Consider the following 19999-nt stretch of genomic DNA (forward strand, 5'->3'; position numbering starts at 1 on the left):
AACTCTCCTTCACCTATAAGAAATTTCTTCTTGCTATCTCCTCCTTTTGGGTCTTGGAAACTGTGTCCTACCAATAACTACTCTTTAATTTCATGGCCTTGGAGTTGCTGGGTAAAGATGAAAAACAATAAGGCTGATGCACAAATGGTTCCTTCTTCATTTCATAATCAAGTAGAGAAAAATAAACATAAAGTTTAAAATATTACAATAGGTATAATTTCATCAGCAATATTATGTCGCAGACTTGGAAAAGTTAAGGCCATACCTATTGGTCCAGCTAGATAAGCTAGACAAGATATCAAAAAGAATTGCCCTAACTACGTCAGAACACAAAGTTATCTGAATCTAGCTGCCCATATTAAGAGCAAGATGAAAACCAAATGAGCTAGCAACTCTTCAAATGTAGTGTGAGCAAAACATAACCAAAGGAATAGAAACTACTTCAATAAAAGAGTTCTCTAAAATTGTACCATCTGATAAGGATTAGGTGATAGTTTGAATTCAATGAAATAAGTGTATAATGAACATTAATTATGAAAAATGCGTGAGATTTTGTTTTTAAAGCAGCACCAAGGGAAAACATTGAGTACAAAGTAATCATGCATTGGAAACAACAAATAACGAAATAGACATGGCCAAATATTAGTTAATTTAATCAAAAACATATTGCACAGAAAAAAATGATATAGTTGCTGTGAAGGGTTAGAAAAAAGAGACTAAAGCAATTCAGGAAAAGATGACAAATACAAAGACCATAGGAAACCAATGTAACCTACAGTTTACTTGTATCCTGAAATTGACAAGTCAATGTATTTGTTATGAATATATTGTATCTATTATATACACAATGGACAAATATATGTATTTTGTGTGTGTGTGTATGTGTGCAAAATATATATCTATCTCAATATATTTTCTATGGACTGAATGTTTGTGTCCCTTCAAAATTTGTATGTTCTAGTCATAGAACTCACAATCGTGTTTGGAGATAGAGTTTTGAGAGATAATAAAGTTGAGATTAAATCATGAGGATGTGGCCGCCAACATAAAATTGCTCCTCTTATAAAATATGATATTGGAAATCTTGCATTCCTTTTCTTCCTTTACCATGTAAGGACACAGTGAGTGAGAAGGTAGCCTTCTGCAAGCCAGGTGGACAGCCCTTTCCAGAATCTCAACATGCTGAACCTTCATCTTGGACTTTCCAGCCTCTAGAACTGTGAGGAATACGAGTTTCTGTTGTTTTGTTGGCCTGGTCTCTGGTATGTTGTTATGACAGCCTGAGCTAACTAATACAAGATTTAACACAAAAAAATTCAGAAATAAAATATGGAAAAATTGTTAGGAAATTAGTCATTAGATCTATATGGTGAAAACACACATTGTATGTATGACAACAAAAATGATTTGGAGTACTCAACATCAAAACATCCTGTTGTTAAGCTATTGAACTTCAGAAACAATAGTAAGAAAGGCAGTATGTAGGCATCGAGGAAGAAAAAACAGATAATGAATGTATTTTTAAAGGAGCATAATATGTTCTAGGTCATTACCTCAACACTGTTATAAAATTTGGTTAACTTACTGCATTAACTTACTGCATTAACAATAATACCATCACAAATAAAGGTATTGTTCAGGCCTCCAGGTGGAAAAGCAAGTCGCCAACAAGAGTTGAAAAATAGACTGACCTCATATTTCTCTTCTATAGTATCTATAGTAAGAACATAAAGAGTCAATGGCTACATACATAGGTGGGGACCAAACAAATGGGTTACCCACAAATACATGCTGTCAAGCACCCTTTATAACATATAGGCAATAGCTAGACATTTAAGATAATAAAAATGAGACTATTGTATCATTGAGGTCATATGGTCTTTAAAAAATGAAGAAAAAAGAAAGTTATTTGAGGATGCAATCAAGTCAAACAATAATGAATTGAAATAAATAAGCAGGCAATCAAGTCAAACAATAATGAATTGAAATAAATAAGCAGGTAATTGAAAGGTGATGTATACAAGTGGTACAAGTATCAAATTTATTTAAATATCAAACTAAGATTAAATAACTGAAAAAGTGATTAGATGATAAATATAAATATTAAAATCCCTGACAAGGTGAAAAGTATCAGCATTAAAATTGGTAGATAAAAGGAAGGAGGCAGAAGGCGTGCAAAAGAGAAGATGATGCAATCTTTCATGAAAGAATATGTATCAATACTGTGAAACTCAAATTCTTTAGTTTAAAAAACTCATTATTTAACAGTTTTTTAAAAGTTATAATGACCTTTCAGCTAGTATTTTTTTGTGTGATAAAACATAATTTGTAGTTTGGCTATTTCTTCCTATGTCATATAGCTTTTTTTCCATTTGATTAAATCAAATTATGAATAATTCAATAAAGTGAATGCTGTTTTAACAATAACAGGCATAGTTTGATTCAATTCTTACAATTGTTTTTCTATCTATGCATCTATCTTGCAATTCATCTTTTTTACATTTGGACATCAATAATTATCTAGAATTATGATCACTAAATTTTAATTCTCATTGTGTTAGAGTAGTATAGAATTATACTTCCTTCCTTCCTTGTACCTTTTTGTATTCTTCAGAACCTAATAATCAAAGTGTATTGATTGTATACATTATTCTAAAATAAATACATAAATCCAGAAATTACTTTATCTTCCACTACCACTAACTTTAGTGACATGTTGATATATATCCTTTTACTATACATTCAGGGAGTATGAAATAGAATATTCTGAATATATTATCTGTCGAGGACACAAAGCCTCACCTACATTTTCCAAACTCTGTATCATAATTTGAATTTACTTGCACATTCTCTGTTGGAATCTTCCATTTTCAATACATCTCATATGCTACCTCTTTTTAAGAAAGCCTTCTCTCATTTCTTTTTGAAATTATTTTTTTCACCTTTAGGGTTCTCAAAACATATTTTTTACTCAACTTCTATTAAAATATAAGTGTTTTAATATATTCTGTAAAATATAAATTCCTTAAGGGAAGGGACCAAATCTTAATTGTTGCATTATCTGTAAAGCTCATTCAGTAATTTTTCATAGTTCAATAAACATTTTCTTAATTATGATATAATAAGCTTTGTTAACATTGCTAGTCAGGTATATATTGGTTTTGTGTTTCTGTGTATTTACAACAAACACAAATGTAAGGAGTAATCAAGTATATTTTTAAAATTTTTATAATTGCCTATTCTAATTACACAAGTTTTGATGCATGCCTTTCTACAATGTGTGCTTGTATTTCCATTACAGCTAATGGTCTGGGAATTCCACTTAAGCACTATTTTGCTGTACTGCTTGCAATTCCTTTATGTGTTTGGATGTAAATTTTAATTTTTTTAAAAGCAATTTGCCATTTGGATTTTTCATTAATTCATACTGGACTCCTCTCTCATGAGTCTTGTGGCTAGAAAAAATAAAGAGTGAGTATACCACACTGTAGCACTGTTGCTTAACTGATGCTAATATGAACATCAAGGGATTTAAAGGCCACCATTCATTCCAGATATGTCTCTGCATTATACCCACCATTTGACTAATGCAACTAAAATACATCTCTTTTTTTTTTTTTTTTTTTTTTTTTTTTTGAGACAGTTTCACTCTTGTTGCCCAAGCTGGAGTGCAATAGCGTGATCTCAGCTCACTGCAACCTCCACCTCCCAGGTCCAAATAATTCTCCTACCTCAGCCTCCCGAGTAGCTGGGATAACAAGCACGTGCCACCACACACAGCTGATTTTGCATTTTTAATAGAGATGGGGTTTCTCCATGTTGGTCGGGCTGGTCTTAAACTCCCGACCTCAGGTTATCCACCCACCTCGGCCTCCCAAAGTACTGGGATTACAGGCGTGAGCCACCACACCCAGTCCATAATAAATCTTTTTAATGGTATAATTTGTGACTCCCATGACAGAGGAAGAGGATTTCCTGTACTTACAAAAAGGGTTGGTTGAAAGTAAATTAGATTTTGTTGAATAAACCAAAAAGAAACTACCCCAGATACAATACAACTTTTGGGAAATCGGCTTACATAAGACAAAACACTGGCACATGATGCGCTGATTTATTTTAGGACTGAATTTTCCTGTGTGAATAATATCAAACAAAATGGAACTTGCCATAGCTACATATTAATTTATTGCCAGTTTACAAACAAGTGAATTTTCTTTAAGGAGAAATAGAACTTTTTTGGTTTTGGTGTAAATCTGACTAGAACATATTATTTTAATTTTTGTCAAATTGACTTGATTTTCAATATTTTGAAATAAGAATACTGGGTATATGAAACCATTTTTGTTTTTGTTTTTCCTAAGAAATCAGAATATCTTGAGATATTGGCTCCATTTTCCTATATGTTAAAAATTGCAGAGTTGAGTAGTGAGAGTCTCCTTTGGAAGAGATATAAAATCTCCAGTTTGCCAAACACTCACCATTCCCTCTTTCTGTGACCAAAATTCATGATCATTTGAGATACTTTAAAAAAAATTAATAGACTTTATGTTTTAGAACAATTTTAGATTTATAGAAAAATTGAGCAGATAGGACAAAGTTCCCATATTTCCTTTTCTATGCACACAATTTTCCCTATTATTAACAGCTTGCACTGGTGTTGTACCTTTGTTACAATTCATAAATCAATCCTGATGTGTTATTATCAACTAAAGTCTGTAGTTTAAGTTTCATTCTTCACATTGTACAATTGCATGGGTTTCAACAAATGCATGATGTCATGCATTCACCGTTACAGTAACACACAGAATTGTTTCACTATCCCTAGAATCTCTCTTGCTTCACCAATTCATCCTTCTCCCTTTCCCTGAAACCCATAGCAACCATTGATATTTTCACTCTCTACATTGTCTTTTCCATAATCTCATATAATTAGAATCATACAGTATATAGCCTTATCACATTAGTTTCTTTCACATAGGAATTCCTATTTAAGATTTCTCCATTATGTTCATAATTTGGTAGCTTTGTGTGTGTGTGTGTGCACACACATGTGTTTTTAGTTATTAAATAATATTTTATCCGATGAATGCAGTACAATTTGTTCTGCTTGGTTTAACAAAGTCTTTAGTCTGATCATGTACAAACATCTTAGTTGCTTCTACTTTTTGACAATTATCACCAAAGCTGCTATGAACATTTGCATACAAGTTTTTTGTGGACTTAAATTTTGAAATTAGTTGGGTAACTGTCAAAGAGCACAACTGATGATTGCATGGTAAGACTGTTTCAATTTTTTAAGAATTGATGAATTGTCTTCCAAAATGGTGGTAGCATTTTAAAGTTTAAAACAACATGTATATTTTTGTCTCACAGATCCTGTAGATCAAGAGTCTGGAATGTATTAGCTGGGGTTTTGCTCAAGGCCTCACAGTGCTGGAATCAATATGACATCCTGGCTAGGGTCCTATCTGAGGCTCAGGGTTTTCATAAGGTTTATTCAGATTGTAGACAGAACTTAATTCCTTGCAGTTGTGGGACACAGGTTCAATTTTTTATTCTTTTCTATTGGTCAGAGGTCACTTTCAGCTCTTAGATGCTGCCCAGAGTTCCTTGCCATAAAACTGCCCCCATAGATCTTCTCACAACTTACCTGTTTGTTTTTCTCAAAGCCAACAGGAGGATTCCTCTCATGATTTGAACCTCTCTGATTTCAGAAAGGGACCAGTTCTTTTGAAGGGCTCATCTGATTAGGTCTGGCCCACCTAGGATAATCTCAGTTTTGATTAACTCAAGATGAACTGAATTAAGACTATAATTATATCTGCAAAATCCCTTCACCGTTAACATAAAACATGATCTAATTATGCATGTGACATTTATCATATCTTTAGTCCTGCCCACAGTGAAAGAGAGGGGATTATACAGAGATTGTGCACCAAGGTGTGGAGATTTTGTTGGTTCTCTCAGAATTCTGCCTACTTTTAAAGAACAATGAGTAGAAATGGAACTGCATAGCATGCACACACATACTTTCATATTTAAACCAAGTGTTTATATATTTGAACTGCTTTACTGGTTAATTTCACTTGAAGTACCCTGCAGACATTTCACTGGAGCCAGTTGTTGACCTCTTATTTCTATCAGATTAGTCTAACCTCTTTGTGTATTTTCCGGTTAGAGGAGGAAAACAATATTGTTTTCACTGAAAATATCAGTTGCTTTTTTTTTCTTCTTCTTCTTAGAACCCCTTGTCATTTATTGCATAAACAGAAACACAAATTGCTCACTCTGATCTGACCCTTGCACTTCTCTTTCCATTTAAAGAAGAGCTTTACATTGGTGATCGACAGAATAATTTCTCTCTGTATATGTCCCTTTAGTAGTATGTGTTAGGACTTTGTTGAACCAAACAGATTTTTCACACAATTTTGGATCTCCCTTCCTTGTTAGAAATACAGAAACAATGAAAAATGTGCCTTTTCCCAAGGAAAAACTCTTCACTCCATTATGGGGCTTTCTTTCCTTCTGACCTGGGTGTCCTGTCATCTGGCTTAATATTTTCCTCATGTGTCCCTGTCTTGCATATTGAAACACAACATTTTAATTGTATGCGGCTGAATTAATGAGACTTTATTGAAAGTTTAACATGGTAATTTGAGTACCGAATGCTACAAAAACATATTTATTTTCCAAGCAACGCTTCTTTATCTTTTTCCCAAAGGGGAAGATTTATTTCTCTCAGTATGCTTTACCCTGCTCCAGATTGTAATATTTTTTATTTTGGGGACCCTCCACCTGTCTCTTTCTGGGGTTTCCAGGAAACTTAAGGAAGGAGTCAGCCTTTTAATCAGCCAGAGTGGGGAGGATGTAATTCCCCACAGGTCCTCTGACTGTTGGATGGCTGAGAGGTAAGGTGAACTCATTCATTAGAGAAGCTTCCCCATGCCTTCCTGTTGTTTATAATCAGTTTGTTTAAGAGTAACATTTTCAGTGATTTGCAGTGATTACCAATTTTGAAGTGATTACCAATCCCCAGAGAAAAACTAAAGACGTTTTGATTTTTATTTTACTTTTTTTTTTCCCTTCAGTGTCTCTGCTATGCTAATATTTTACAACAAGGTGAAACCTAAGAGGAGAATCCTTCCATAAATGGCATGGTGATATTTAGGATTTGGAATACCATGGCATGTGCCCAAACTGGCAAGAAAGGAAGAAAAAAAGATGGGAGTTAAAGGAGAAAGCCAAGACCGATTGAATTCAGATCATTATTAAAATGTTTCAATACAAGAAAGGAAACGGTCCAACCAATGGCAAAGAAAGCAGTACATGGCAAGAAACACGAACCTGAACATGAGGAACATGTGTGACAAACGCTCTTGGGGATACTAGTCCAACATTTTAAAACATTTTAATATTTTAAAATTAAAATCAGAAAACTTATTTTTTCTATTTCTTTAAACATTTATTAGACTAGATTGATTTATTTTCCAAACAAAAATAATTTGGAACTTGGCTAATTTAATATTCCTTTCAACATTTCTAAATCTAAATCAGATTCCTCACGACTGTTTTGGCAAAGCAAACTCCTTGGTATTTGGTGGACATTCAACCTCTTCAAATAATACTTATTTATAAAGCAAATGGGCTAGTTGTTTGAGAAATGAATAGTAAGTATGAAATACAATGACTGAATAGAATGCATTTTCAAACTCGGGAAGATCAGAACTAAACATACAAATATTAAACAATATAAAATTCAGAAAATAATGTGGAAGAATCATGTATTGCTTATTATCTTTCTCAGTTCATTAAAACATGATTCATCAAGAACAAAGTAAGAAGTGAGAAGAGCTCCTCAGAAACATGATTATCAATTCATGTATCTTAACATCTGATTGTAAAAGTTGAGTCATTCTTTTGGAGAACATTGAAGATAGTCTTCATCTTCTGCTATTCAATGTGTGGTTCACGAACCAGTTACATTGGCATCAGATGGCAGTTTGTTGGAAATGCTGAATCTCAGATCCCGTTCCATAACCACTAAGTCAGAATTGCATTTCAGCAAATTCCCAGATAACTTGTGTGCACCTTAAACACACTGGATAATCCAAACTACATAACACTATCTTGATTTTACCTAAACTAAATCACTTACCATATATACCTGTGTATATTTTACTTTTTCTCAGTGATGTATCGCAAACTTACCACATGATAAACCTGTGTTAGGAACTTAATAGATAATTGCTGACTAGTTACTGGAATGGCTTGCTAGGATAATCTGTTCCCTTCATCCATTGACTGGTATTGACTCTGTATGTGTTTTATGATATATTTTTACACAGCCACATAATTCCTCTGTATTGTGAAAAGAAATATTTAGAAAATTAGTGGAGAATACATGCAGTTATCATTTATTCCTCATTATTGCCACTTTTTGAGTCTGATTTAGAAATACTTGACTTCTTTCTAGTCTCGGGCATGCAGTACAATAATTATTTTCAAGTATTACATTTGTGTCACAACCCAGGGACCAAAGCTAGGGCAAATTTAGTATCAAGTACAAATGTTTAAGAATGACTACAAATACCAGAGATAATCTTTTGCAGTTTTCTCAAATGAATCATTGGATTTAATTTCCATTATAATAAATCATTCAAGTTGAATAGTGTTACACTTCTTAAAATAAAGCAAGCCTCTGACCTTTTGACTATCAAATGATTTTATATTTAGTAACTTTAATTAAGGAAATTAAATTCATTTAAGCAAAATTTTGAAGGAAAATTGTTCAACTTAATGACATTCAAATCTTACTAATATCCAGCCTGGGGATCGCTGAGATTCAATATCCGAAAGATACATTAGCCTATCTCCTGCCAGTTCAATGTCATTACATATAACATATAATTTAAGTATTTTTCACATCCTCTCCTTTTATAATGTCTTGACTAAAAAGGTTTCTGGCAAGTACAACCTTTTTCATGACTGACCTTCTAAGGCTAGTTATGTATAACCAGCATACAAATCAAACTGAACATTGATTACGATATTAATATTCTCACATAGTCATACGAATTCACAATTCTCCTCCTTCCTAGGTTAGGGGCAATTCACACATTCATCACACTTATTTTAGGCTTCACATTTATTTAGGCTTCCTACGTATTTGTTGTAAAAACTGACATCTTAGCTATTTTCTCATGGAACCATAGAATTTCTGAATGAAAGAAGTCTAAAGAAAATCTAGGCAAACACCTTTATTTTATATCAGGAAATTGTGATCTAGAGATAAAACTCAATGGCATGTGCCCAACACGTTGTCCGTAGTCAAGCTGAGATTGAAAGAAAACAATAACCTACAGATAAATATAATGCCTTTCCTTTTACATATATGATGCTTTTATTATAAATAATTTGATTGTTGGATTTCTTCTAATTAGGTACTTTTTAGTTGTTCCCATCAGTATTTTGTTATACATTCTGAATAAAAATGACAGTCAAGAAGATTCTGTGTGACCATTTCAGCCAAGGAAACTGGAGATAAAGACTAAAGACTCAGACTGGGAGGATTCCAGAATGGCAGAGAGAGAAACATGAAAATCTCTTCCCAAAACTTAGTGACAAAACCTGATGAAGTTATCAAAACCAGGTCGGTAAATTGAGGCAAACAACAAACTGAAAGTCCTTTATTCAAGACACGTCACTGAACTCCAGGTAAGAATAATGGGAGGGAGTCTGCAGTTCATCAGTGGGGGCTTCCTACTCTTAATCTACCCTCCCCACCAACCTTCACATTGCAAAAAAAAACAGATTTGCTACCGGAAGGGGCAGACTGATTGAAAGTGGAACAGAAAAAAAATCCATACTCCTGGGCATTGGAAACTGTAGGAATATCAATGACGGATGAATGGAAAAGGCCAATGTTGCAGTTAGCACTTCCTTGTTTTCTGGGACCACAGCATTTTCAAGGCTCATCTTGCACTTTTCTTTCCTCAGCAGAAAGCCATTTCTCCAAGGAGCTCTCGGTTCTTCTATGGGAGGGTAAGCCTTTAGAAAACAAAATCTGGGAGTTAGGTGTGCTCTCTGGTTGTTTGGGTGACAATGCCAGTCTAGTACCCTTGTCCTAGTCAGTTATTCAATATTTTGCCTGGAGGCTTTTGTGAAATTAAATAGTTTTATAAGTCTTAGATTTGATTATTGTTGTTTAATTTTGCACAAATACTCACATTCCCTTTTAATATATTCACTTAGGCCTTTTGGGGAGTTGTCTTGGATTATAGATTTAAATATTTGTTTTTTAGGGCCTCTGATTATTTGTGTTGTTATTATTTTATTAACCTTCCATTTTTACCACTTTATCTCTGACTTTTTCACCTCTTTTTTAACCTCTGTTTATTTTTATGGTGTTAACTTTCCTTAAAGGCTTACTCAATTTTCATTCAAATCCATTTACCTTGGACTTTTTGTAAATTATTCTTCATGTTGAAGATGATTATGTTCCTGTCTTCCAACCAACCTTCTTTCAATCAACATTTTAAAAAATATTTATTTCTTTTTTTTAAAAAATTTGAATTTGTAATTGATGGTTTCTAATTTTCCCAAATACTATTCTGGATATACTCAAATCAGTTTAAATATACTAAATTTAGTTTGGATGGGTGAATGTTATCAGCTAAGGCGTGTTTGTTCCATGTTTTCTGAAATCTTCTTGTAAGTTTTAATGACATTATTAATTTTTATCTATTCATTTTGTGGATTTGGAATGTTTACATGATTCTTAATTCAATAATTGTTTTTTTCCTTTAGTGTCCTAATATATAAAATTTGCTTCTTTTTTTTTTTTTTCACCATCCAACTGCCAAATGATACTTATTCATACCATTTAACAGTTTTCTCCCCTAGTGGTTATACTTTTCAAAGATGGGCTTCTCAAACAGCACGTGTTTTTAAGTGCTCTGATCTACCAGGACACTTTTTCAATATTTGCATACAAACGGTGGAGGTACTTTTTATGGAGCAGTAATGCGCCATATTTGAGAAAAACTACTATGTCCTCTTTTCCATCTTTCATGGAGTTTTTCTTGGACTAACCTTGTTCATGTCAAAGACTTGTGGCAAAAGTGTGAGATATTGCTTCTTGGTATTTCGTGTTTTACTTTTTTTTTTTTTAATATGCAGATAATTTAAAATTTGAACTATTTCTTTGTCTTCAGGCATGCTGAAAGAATGTTGTTTTGGTATTTTTATGTATCCTTGATACTCTGTTTTAAATTTTAAATAGTATTTGGGAGCATGGGTTTAAACTGCTGCCATTATTTTCAGTTCCCTGGGAGATATCTTGTTTATGATATACATTACTAGAAATAAGGGTGAATATTATTACTAGTATTATTATTACTGCTTCCTTCAATAGTGTATTATTTTCAGATATATAATTATATACCAAATGTATATGTAATTATATACATTAATTTAAATATATTAAAAATTATATATTATAAAATAAATATAATATTTAAGTAATAAAAAAGTATTTAAGTAATAAGAAAATAATATAATTTTTTTATTTGATTTCTAAATTTTTAGAATAACTATTCATGAATTAGTGATACATGACATTTGTTTAGATCTTTCGTGAACTTAGCTACTAGGTATGTTATGTTATTATTTGTCTATCTTAACAAACTGTTACTAGTCCTAAAAATAATTATTCCACCTTTAAAACTGGCCTTTCTTACTAGAATTATGATAAGTTTACAGACTAAACTTGCAAACTGAAACTTCTGTAGTTTTAGTTTCTTTCAGTTTCTTTCTTTTAGTTTACAGACTAAAATTTTTCACTTTCAATTTCTTGTATTAATACTTTTGTTTAAAAATATACACGCTTCATGTTTTTCCTTTCTATATTAATATTTAGAAACTGAAAATTTCTAATATATCTTATGCTTTATTTATGTGAAGTTAAATAATTGGTTTGATTTTAATATCTCTCCTTCATAGTACAGCAATTTATAAGCCCTTTGAGGTTAGTTATTTTTAGAAGATAATATATGCCATACTGTCTACAAACCATCCTGGGAAATAATTCGTAGTGCCTAATTTGATAAAACCCTAATTTCTGAAAGCACTGTGGTTAGTTCTGTCTTGGGTATATAAAGATAAATAAAACCTTTTTCTACCTTCAAGGCTACAGAATAGTCACATAAACAATGCTTTAGGTGGATAAGAGAGAAAAACATTACATGAAAATTGAGAGATTTTTAAAAAGTTCTCTGTAAACTGCAATAACTAATTTTGACAAAGTAGATAACTTGAAGCTTCAAGATAGTGGACCAAGAAAACACGGGGCATTAGCAGACTAGAGAGTGAGCAAACGCCAAACAGGAGTGAAACACACGGATTTAAAAATACATAATTAACTCAGACCAAAAAAAAAAAAATGGCCTGAACGACTCAAGCATCAGGTAGCTGTTGTCCAATTGTGGAGGATATTAGAGGTCATGCAAGGAAGTTTAAATTTTGCTTAAAAAAACTTTATTGAGTTATGATGGATATACGAAACTCTACATATTTAATGTACAAACCTTGATGAATTTGTAGATAAGTGTATACCCACGGAACCATCACAACAATCTACACTATAAACCTATTCATTGCCTCCAAAAGTTTCTTCTGCCCTCCTTATTACATTTTTGTGATAGGACATGTAACATAAGATTGACCCTCAGTGAACTTTTAAGTATACAGTACAACATTGTTAAGTACAGACATTATGCTGTACCGCATATCTCTAGGACTTATTCATCTTGCATATCTGAAAGTTTGTACTCTTTGACTAATACCTATTCATTCCCTGCCAACTCCTGGGAACCACCATTCGACTCTCTGTTTCTTTGAGTTCAACTATTTTAGATTCCTCAAACAAATGGGGTCACGGAGAATGTGTCCTTCTCTGTGTAGCTTATTTCACTTAGCATAACCTCCTGCAGGTTCATCATGTTGCCACAGATGGAAGGATTTCCTTCTTTTTTATAAGACTGAATAGTAGTCTATTGTATGTATATCCAACATTTTCTTTACCCATTCATCTGTAGATGGACATTTAGGTTGTTTCCACATCTTGGCTATTGTGAATACTGCTGCAATTAATTCAGGAGTGCAGATATCTATCTAGTTGAGACCCTGATTTTAATTCCTTTGGATATATACCCAGAATTGGGATTGCTGGATCATATGGTAGTCTTATTTTTAATTTTTTGAGAAACTTCCGTACTGTTTTCTACAATGGCTGTGTTAGTATGAGTTCCTGCTAACAGGATGCAATGGCTCCCGTTCTTTACATGCTCATCAACACTATTATCTTTTGTTGTATCTTTTTTTGATAACAGCAATTCTAACAGATGGGCAGTGATCTTGTTGTTTTGATTTGCAATTCTCAAACGATTGGTGATGTTGGGCACCTTCTTAGATACTTGTAATAAATTTTACTTATTTGACAGTTGAGAATTTCCAATAAAGGTTAATATTGTTCTTACATTTTATGAAGATCAGTTTGTTGCCAGTGTAGAGAGAAATTCAGAAGAAAAAGAGGCAAGGGAGTCAGGAAGTATTACCATAATGCAGACAAGAGTAAATGAGCACTGCATTATAAGCATTGGTTATATTATTCCTCCTGAAATACATCGCTCTTAAACATTTAATGTAAGTTGAAGGTCACATTATAATTCAAATATTTTTAAAAATTATAAAATATACTTACTTCAGAAATGTAATTTTACATATTAATTGACAACCATAATGTGTGTGTATTTTTGCAATTTACTGTACTAATTATAAGCTACCTTCTCAAATCTTAATCATAAATGTGTTTTTTTAATCCATCATGCCTAGTAATATAAACATAAAGGCAATTAAAATCACAACATTGAGAGAGTAACCTTGGAAATAAGGACAGTGTGAAAAAAATAGTTTTATTATATATATTTCAGTCATTTTATTAGAAAATCTATCTTTGTTTTAAAAAGTAACTAACCATCTTATATTGACCACTAGAATCAAGATTGAAAAATATATTATATATTTTCAACTTGTCACTCAAGTTTGACATAACAATGCATACAAATAAAACATTAAATTATGTTAATATGTGGAGATATTTAGGATTTTCATACAAAAGATGCTCATGTATTTTACATAAAATTATACAATAAATTAGCATGCACAATTGATAATGGTGACAGTGATTAAATTATGTTTAAATTTATAATACAAGATGAATAAATCATTCATCACCCATCTGGTGAATGTTTCAAATGTGGTCATAATCAGCGTGCCCCTATGCCTCTTTAAGACAACAAGACTACATACATTTCAAGAACGTAGTATGCCATAGAGGCTTCAAGTCTCAGTTCTACTATGATACCACCTGGCTTTATCAATTACTAACTTTATGCCTAATGACAAGTTAGTTAACCTGTCTGTGGCTTAGTATTTTTAGCTATAAAATGGGACAAAAATAAAAATCTTATTTGAGGTAATGATTAAACAAAATGAATTATGTAAGACCCTTAGATTCATGCCAGACACAGAGATCAGCAATTATGAAAGTTAAGTAGAACACCTAGGAGAAAAGAGAGTGCTCATGTACCTATGGAATCATATATTTGCAGATTCAAAACTGAAGGCATTTCTTCCACACCAGAACCTGCATTACTTATGGGTTTTGGAATTTTCTTCTGAGTATTCTTTTTCTTTCCTTTTGCTCTTTAAAATGTAGTTATTCTGTAACCGTAAGAATTTTCAATGAAAATTAGTTAAACTGGGTGTTTTTCCTCATTGATTTAGACGCTCTAATTACTGAAGATAAAAAGGCATTAAATGTAAGTCTTAAGCTGAATTATAGTGTAGCAAAATACAGCCTATACTGTATTACTTTGTCATTTATTTAGCAGCTGTTGTGCAGTTATTCTGTAATCATTAGAATTTTTAATGCTTAAATTATTTGGTTACCATGCACTCTGAAAACAAGTTAGGCTGAAGAGGGTACAATATTAGAAAGGAAATCCCACTTAAAAGGTATTGATTACCAACTCCCCCAAAAAGCTCACTTTATTAGGCCACTGTGTAGTAATGGAGAACACCAACTTAGAAGAGTGTTTGTAGTATCTCAAAGTGAGAAAACTAGAGAAGGGTGTATATGGGATATTAGAACCTGAGCTGAATAAGGTGTGTCTTGAAAAGTGGGGAAGTGGTTGGATTTGAGAAAGATTAGTTGGTGGATAAAATACTGCTTGGTCATAGTATGTTTTAAGGCAGGACCAGTGAAGTCACCTGTCCCAGAATTGTTTAACTCATGGACAGTGAATTATTTCATCTTCAAAAGGAAGCCTATAATTTATAGAAAGAGTCAGAGAAAAGATTCATCTGGGATAAATCCACAATGGTCATATAGGATGGACACATCCTGGCATTGTGCAAGGCACAATTCACTTATATAATGTAAGTGGTGACATCAAAGCTGAAGAGCCAGAGAAGGTCTAAAAAGACAAATCCATGGGAGCAGACAGGCAAAAATAGTAGGACAATAAAAGAAGCTATAGGATGTTAGAAGAGTTCAGGTGGAGCACGTTTGTCAGGAAAAATTCTAAATATCAAATATTTAGTGTAAGAGTATATGGAACAACTATGTCATAAATTTGTCTCCAAAAGCATTTAGCAGAGTGCCCAATATAGATTATGTACTAAATAAATGCTTACTGATTAATTGATTGAAAAGTAGTTATTTAAAGATAAATTTTCTCTCTCACACACACACAAACAGTATGAACGTATACAGTTTTACTATGGTTCTTTGCCAATGCAGGTGATTTAGATAGCTATTCTCTTCAAAATAGCCTTCATTCTTTCTGATAGTTCTCCCATAAGAAAGGACAACCCAAGAGGTGGAACCCAAACTTGAAATCGAATTGATTATGTCAAAAGTCCTACTTGCTCTATTTTCCCTGTAAGAACATCCTACAAGTCAATTTGAATATAGGGAGAAAATTAAAACATAAAAATGTATCAAAGCTACTGTAATCAGAATTACTATACCTGAATGCAATCAAGTGTTGATTGATGCAAGCGTTCTTTTCCATTTCTAGAAGTTTCAGTGATATAAAGATAGTTATATGTCAGTTATTGGAAAATGAGAAAATTTTAAATAGGAGAAAATATTTCATAAACAATTCATTCAATAGATGGTTTTGTAATGAAGTAACATTCCTTATGGCTAGTTAGGGTTATTTTCTCATTTAGTTGAACTGGGTGTTATTTCCTCATTCATTTAAACATTCTAAGTACTGAAGATAAAAAGATGCCTTAAATGTAAGTCTTAACCTGAGTTACAGTGTAGCAAAATACAGCCTATGCTGTATTATTTTGTCATTTATTTAGCAGCTGTTATGCACCTATGTATTCGTTTTGTCCTAGGGGAAATGCTGAGATAAGTACGTCATGACTCATTATCTTTCTTAAGGGAAATCAATTAAGTTTCTGGAAGAGAAGATAAACATATAGAAAACCCCAGAGAACAGCATTATAAGGCAGTTTTAAATAACTCTTAATAATAGCTGTAGAGAAAATAATCTTATCCTTAAAATGAGGGATGCATGATAAAATTATAGCAAAAACAAATGGAAACAAAAGGAAATGGTAGTGCAAGGACTTGCAGGTCAGTGTCTTAGTCCATTTTGTACTGCCATAACAGATAGTAAAGACTGGATAATTTCTTTTCTCTTTTTATTTTCTTGAGACAGAGTCTCACTCTGTCACCCAGGCTGGAGTGCACTGGCACGATCTTGGCTCACTGCAACCTCAGCCTCCAGGATTCAAGCAATTTTCCTGCCTCAGCCTCCTGAGTAGCTGGGACTATAGGCGTACACCACCACTCCCAGCTAATTTTTGTATTTTAAGTAGAGATGGGGTTTTACCATGTTGACCAGGCTGTTCTCGAACTCCTGACCTCAGGTGATCCACCCACCTCGGCCTCCCAAAGTACTGGGATTGAAGGCTTGAGCCACTGCACCTGGCCAAAACTGGATAATTTATAAAGAACAGATGTTTATTTGGCTTATAGTTCTAGAGGCTGGGAAGACCAAGATCAAGGAACCACACTGGGTAAGAGCCTTCTAGCTGTGTCATCCCCTGGCCAAAGGCAGAAGAGTAAAAAAGCAAGCACAAGAGAGAGTGAGAGGAAGAGGGCCCAACACATTGTTTTAATGAAAATCCTTTAAGCAGTTGTCCTGTGATAAGTCATCCACTCCCACCACAAAAACATTAATCCATTTGTGAGGGCAGAGCCCTCATGGCCTTATCATGTCTTAAAGGTCTCATCTTTTGATACAATTGCACTGGGGACTGAGTTTCCAACACATGAGCTTTGGGGGACACAGTCAAACCACATCAGACAGAAAGCTATGAGTTCAATTCAGATTTCTACCACTTCTGAATAAACATGGTCAAATTATGTAAGTTTTCTGGATCTTGGGTTTCTCCTCTTTAAAAGAAGAATAATTATTCCCAACCAAGCTAAAGTTGTGCAAATTAAATGACGTAAGTCATATAAAATGTTAGCTATGGTACCTAGTAAACAGCAGGAACTCAGAAATGATAACAATTACTTACTTTAGATCATACTGTGTGCCAGGCATTGGACTAAAATCTATTTACATATTTTATTCCCCCCATCTTTTTTTTTTTTTTTGCAATTTTATTAAAGTGATCCTTCATGAGGTAGGCATACTTAATTTACAAATAAGAAAACTGAAATGAAGTTACTTACAGTCATGCTAGCCTGAGATCAAACAGCCAGAAAAAGAAGAAATAGCTTTAGTTTGCTTCTCATTCAAGAAAGAGCTGGCATTCTTACTTCTAGTCAACAGCACTTCTTATTATGGTTGCTAAAGGAATGGTTGAATTAACTTATAGATGAATATCTACTTGCTGAGTCCTAATATAACCAAGAAGATGATAGCTTTTCTCCATCCAATCTTCAAAGTAAAAATAGGTAACTATAAAATGTATCACCTATTTCATCTTCCATTTCGATGAAATTCATTTCTCAGATTCCGTCTTGCCACATGCCAGCTATCACATGTTCATCCTATTTTTTTTCCTCTTATCTGTCCATTACATATTTGTGACTTATCGTTGTAATTTCTTTGGAGCCTGAGGTCTCATTTTCACTCCATTTGGGTTTTTGGATTGTAACAGTTGTGAAGATCTGAGGACATCTGTGGTATTGAATAATTCAAATCATTATAATGCTTAAATCCAGCTTTAGTATAAAAGTAAAAAAGGAGTTTTCAGACTCATGTCTTCTCTGCAACCAAGTTATGAAGTATTTGCACAGAAAGAGTTGTATTTGGTCAACAAAATATGCACATATTGTTCTTTTTAAAGAAAGCCCACGAGTTAATAATTTGCTTGCCAGTTTCCATTAAACATTCTCCCACCCTTGACTTTCTCCCACCTATATGTCTTCAGAAAACTAGACTGCATTTTAATTCAGTAAGAAACTGGGGTTGAGGGTCTTTTAAAAAATTGAATTTGGGAAGACCATCTTCAATAAAAGATTTAAATTTTAGAAATATTACCAAGAGGACCTATTTTAATGTGGTTAAACTATAGTAAGTTTCTATTTCCTTTAAAAAAAATATTTGCAATAAAAAATAAAATATAAAATGTAAAAAATTTGCAAGTGCTAATATGTGAGAAAAATACCTGCAAGTATATCTATGAACAAAATACAATTTTAAGTGCTTTACATGTGTCTCACTTAATCCTCAAAAGTGTTCTCCAAGGTGGATCTTATTATTCCTTTCCATTTGAGAAAATGGAGGCTCAGAGGAACTTAGTAATAGTTATTAAGTAGTAGAGTTGCAATCTGGCTTATCTTCTATGAGATTTTACCTCCCCTCTAGTTGCCCTAACCTGAAGTATTAAATTGACTTCTTTATTGACCAGTTGTTCTCGATCAGAAAGAGACAGAGAATTTGGCTGGATGGTTTTCACAACTGAATAAGGCTAGTTATATGGTAATATAAATAATTTATTTAGGTTTAGAATTAAACTTGACCCTCAAATGATTTTTGTCCTTATTATACACATAACTTATCATAACTTCAAGTGGAACATTAGGAAAAGAGTTAATTCAAGAAATGCCATGTAGCATCCTCAAATGTGCATGTTACAGAAGTAAATATTAAGTCATTGCTATAGATTGGTGTTTGACTTTCTTTCAGTTCTCGTATCTTCCTCTTTATCTTTCTCCCTTCACCAGTTAACACACCTAGACCCTCATTAAAGGTGAGGAAGTTGAGAAAAAGGCAACTTCAGGAGAAGTCAAAAGGGCCACAGTTATCTGGATAACTAGGTTGACTACCAGCATGAGAAATCAGCAAAGTTTTATGAAAAAAAATATATCAACCAGTTATTTCCTCACACTTTTATTTGGCAGGATTTCAAAAACATTTACATAATTAAATTGTACTATAGAATCAAAACCAAAAGACCTGGAACAGTACTAGAAAATGCAGAGTGGTGAGATCCACTGCTAACTGCTCCTTAAGAAGAGTTCCTTCTAATTGACAATTGCTACAAAGACAATAAAATACCTAGGAATGCAGCTAACAAGGAAAGCAAAGGACCTCTTGAAGGAGAACTACAAACCACTGCTCAGGAAATCAGAGAAGACACACGAAAAATGGAAAAACATTCTATCCCCATGGATAGGAAAACTCAGTATCATGAAAATGGCCATACTGCCCAAAGTAGTTTATAGATTCAAAGCTATTCTCATTAAACTACCATTGGCATTCTTCACATAATTAGAACAAACTACCTTAAAATTCATATGGAACCAAAAAAGAGCCCATATAGTCAAGACAATCCTAAACAAAAAGAACAAAGCTGGAGGTATCACACTACCCGACTTCAAATTATACTACAATGCTACCAT

General features: G+C 33.1%; 1 long non-coding RNA gene across 1 annotated transcript; it reads right to left on the bottom strand.

The window, feature by feature from the left end:
• Window positions 1–3832: 3832 nt before the first annotated feature.
• LOC108586935 lies at window positions 3833–19787 on the bottom strand. Its single transcript, XR_001904959.3, has 3 exons — window positions 17822–19787; window positions 16093–16138; window positions 3833–10047 (listed from the first exon to the last, which is right to left on the bottom strand). It is a non-coding gene; the product is annotated as an uncharacterized LOC108586935 (long non-coding RNA).
• Between the last annotated feature and the right edge of the window lie 212 nt (window positions 19788–19999).

The sequence above is a fragment of the Papio anubis genome, chromosome 7 (genome assembly GCF_008728515.1).
Source record: "Papio anubis isolate 15944 chromosome 7, Panubis1.0, whole genome shotgun sequence".
Classification (NCBI taxonomy): Eukaryota; Metazoa; Chordata; class Mammalia; order Primates; family Cercopithecidae; genus Papio; species Papio anubis.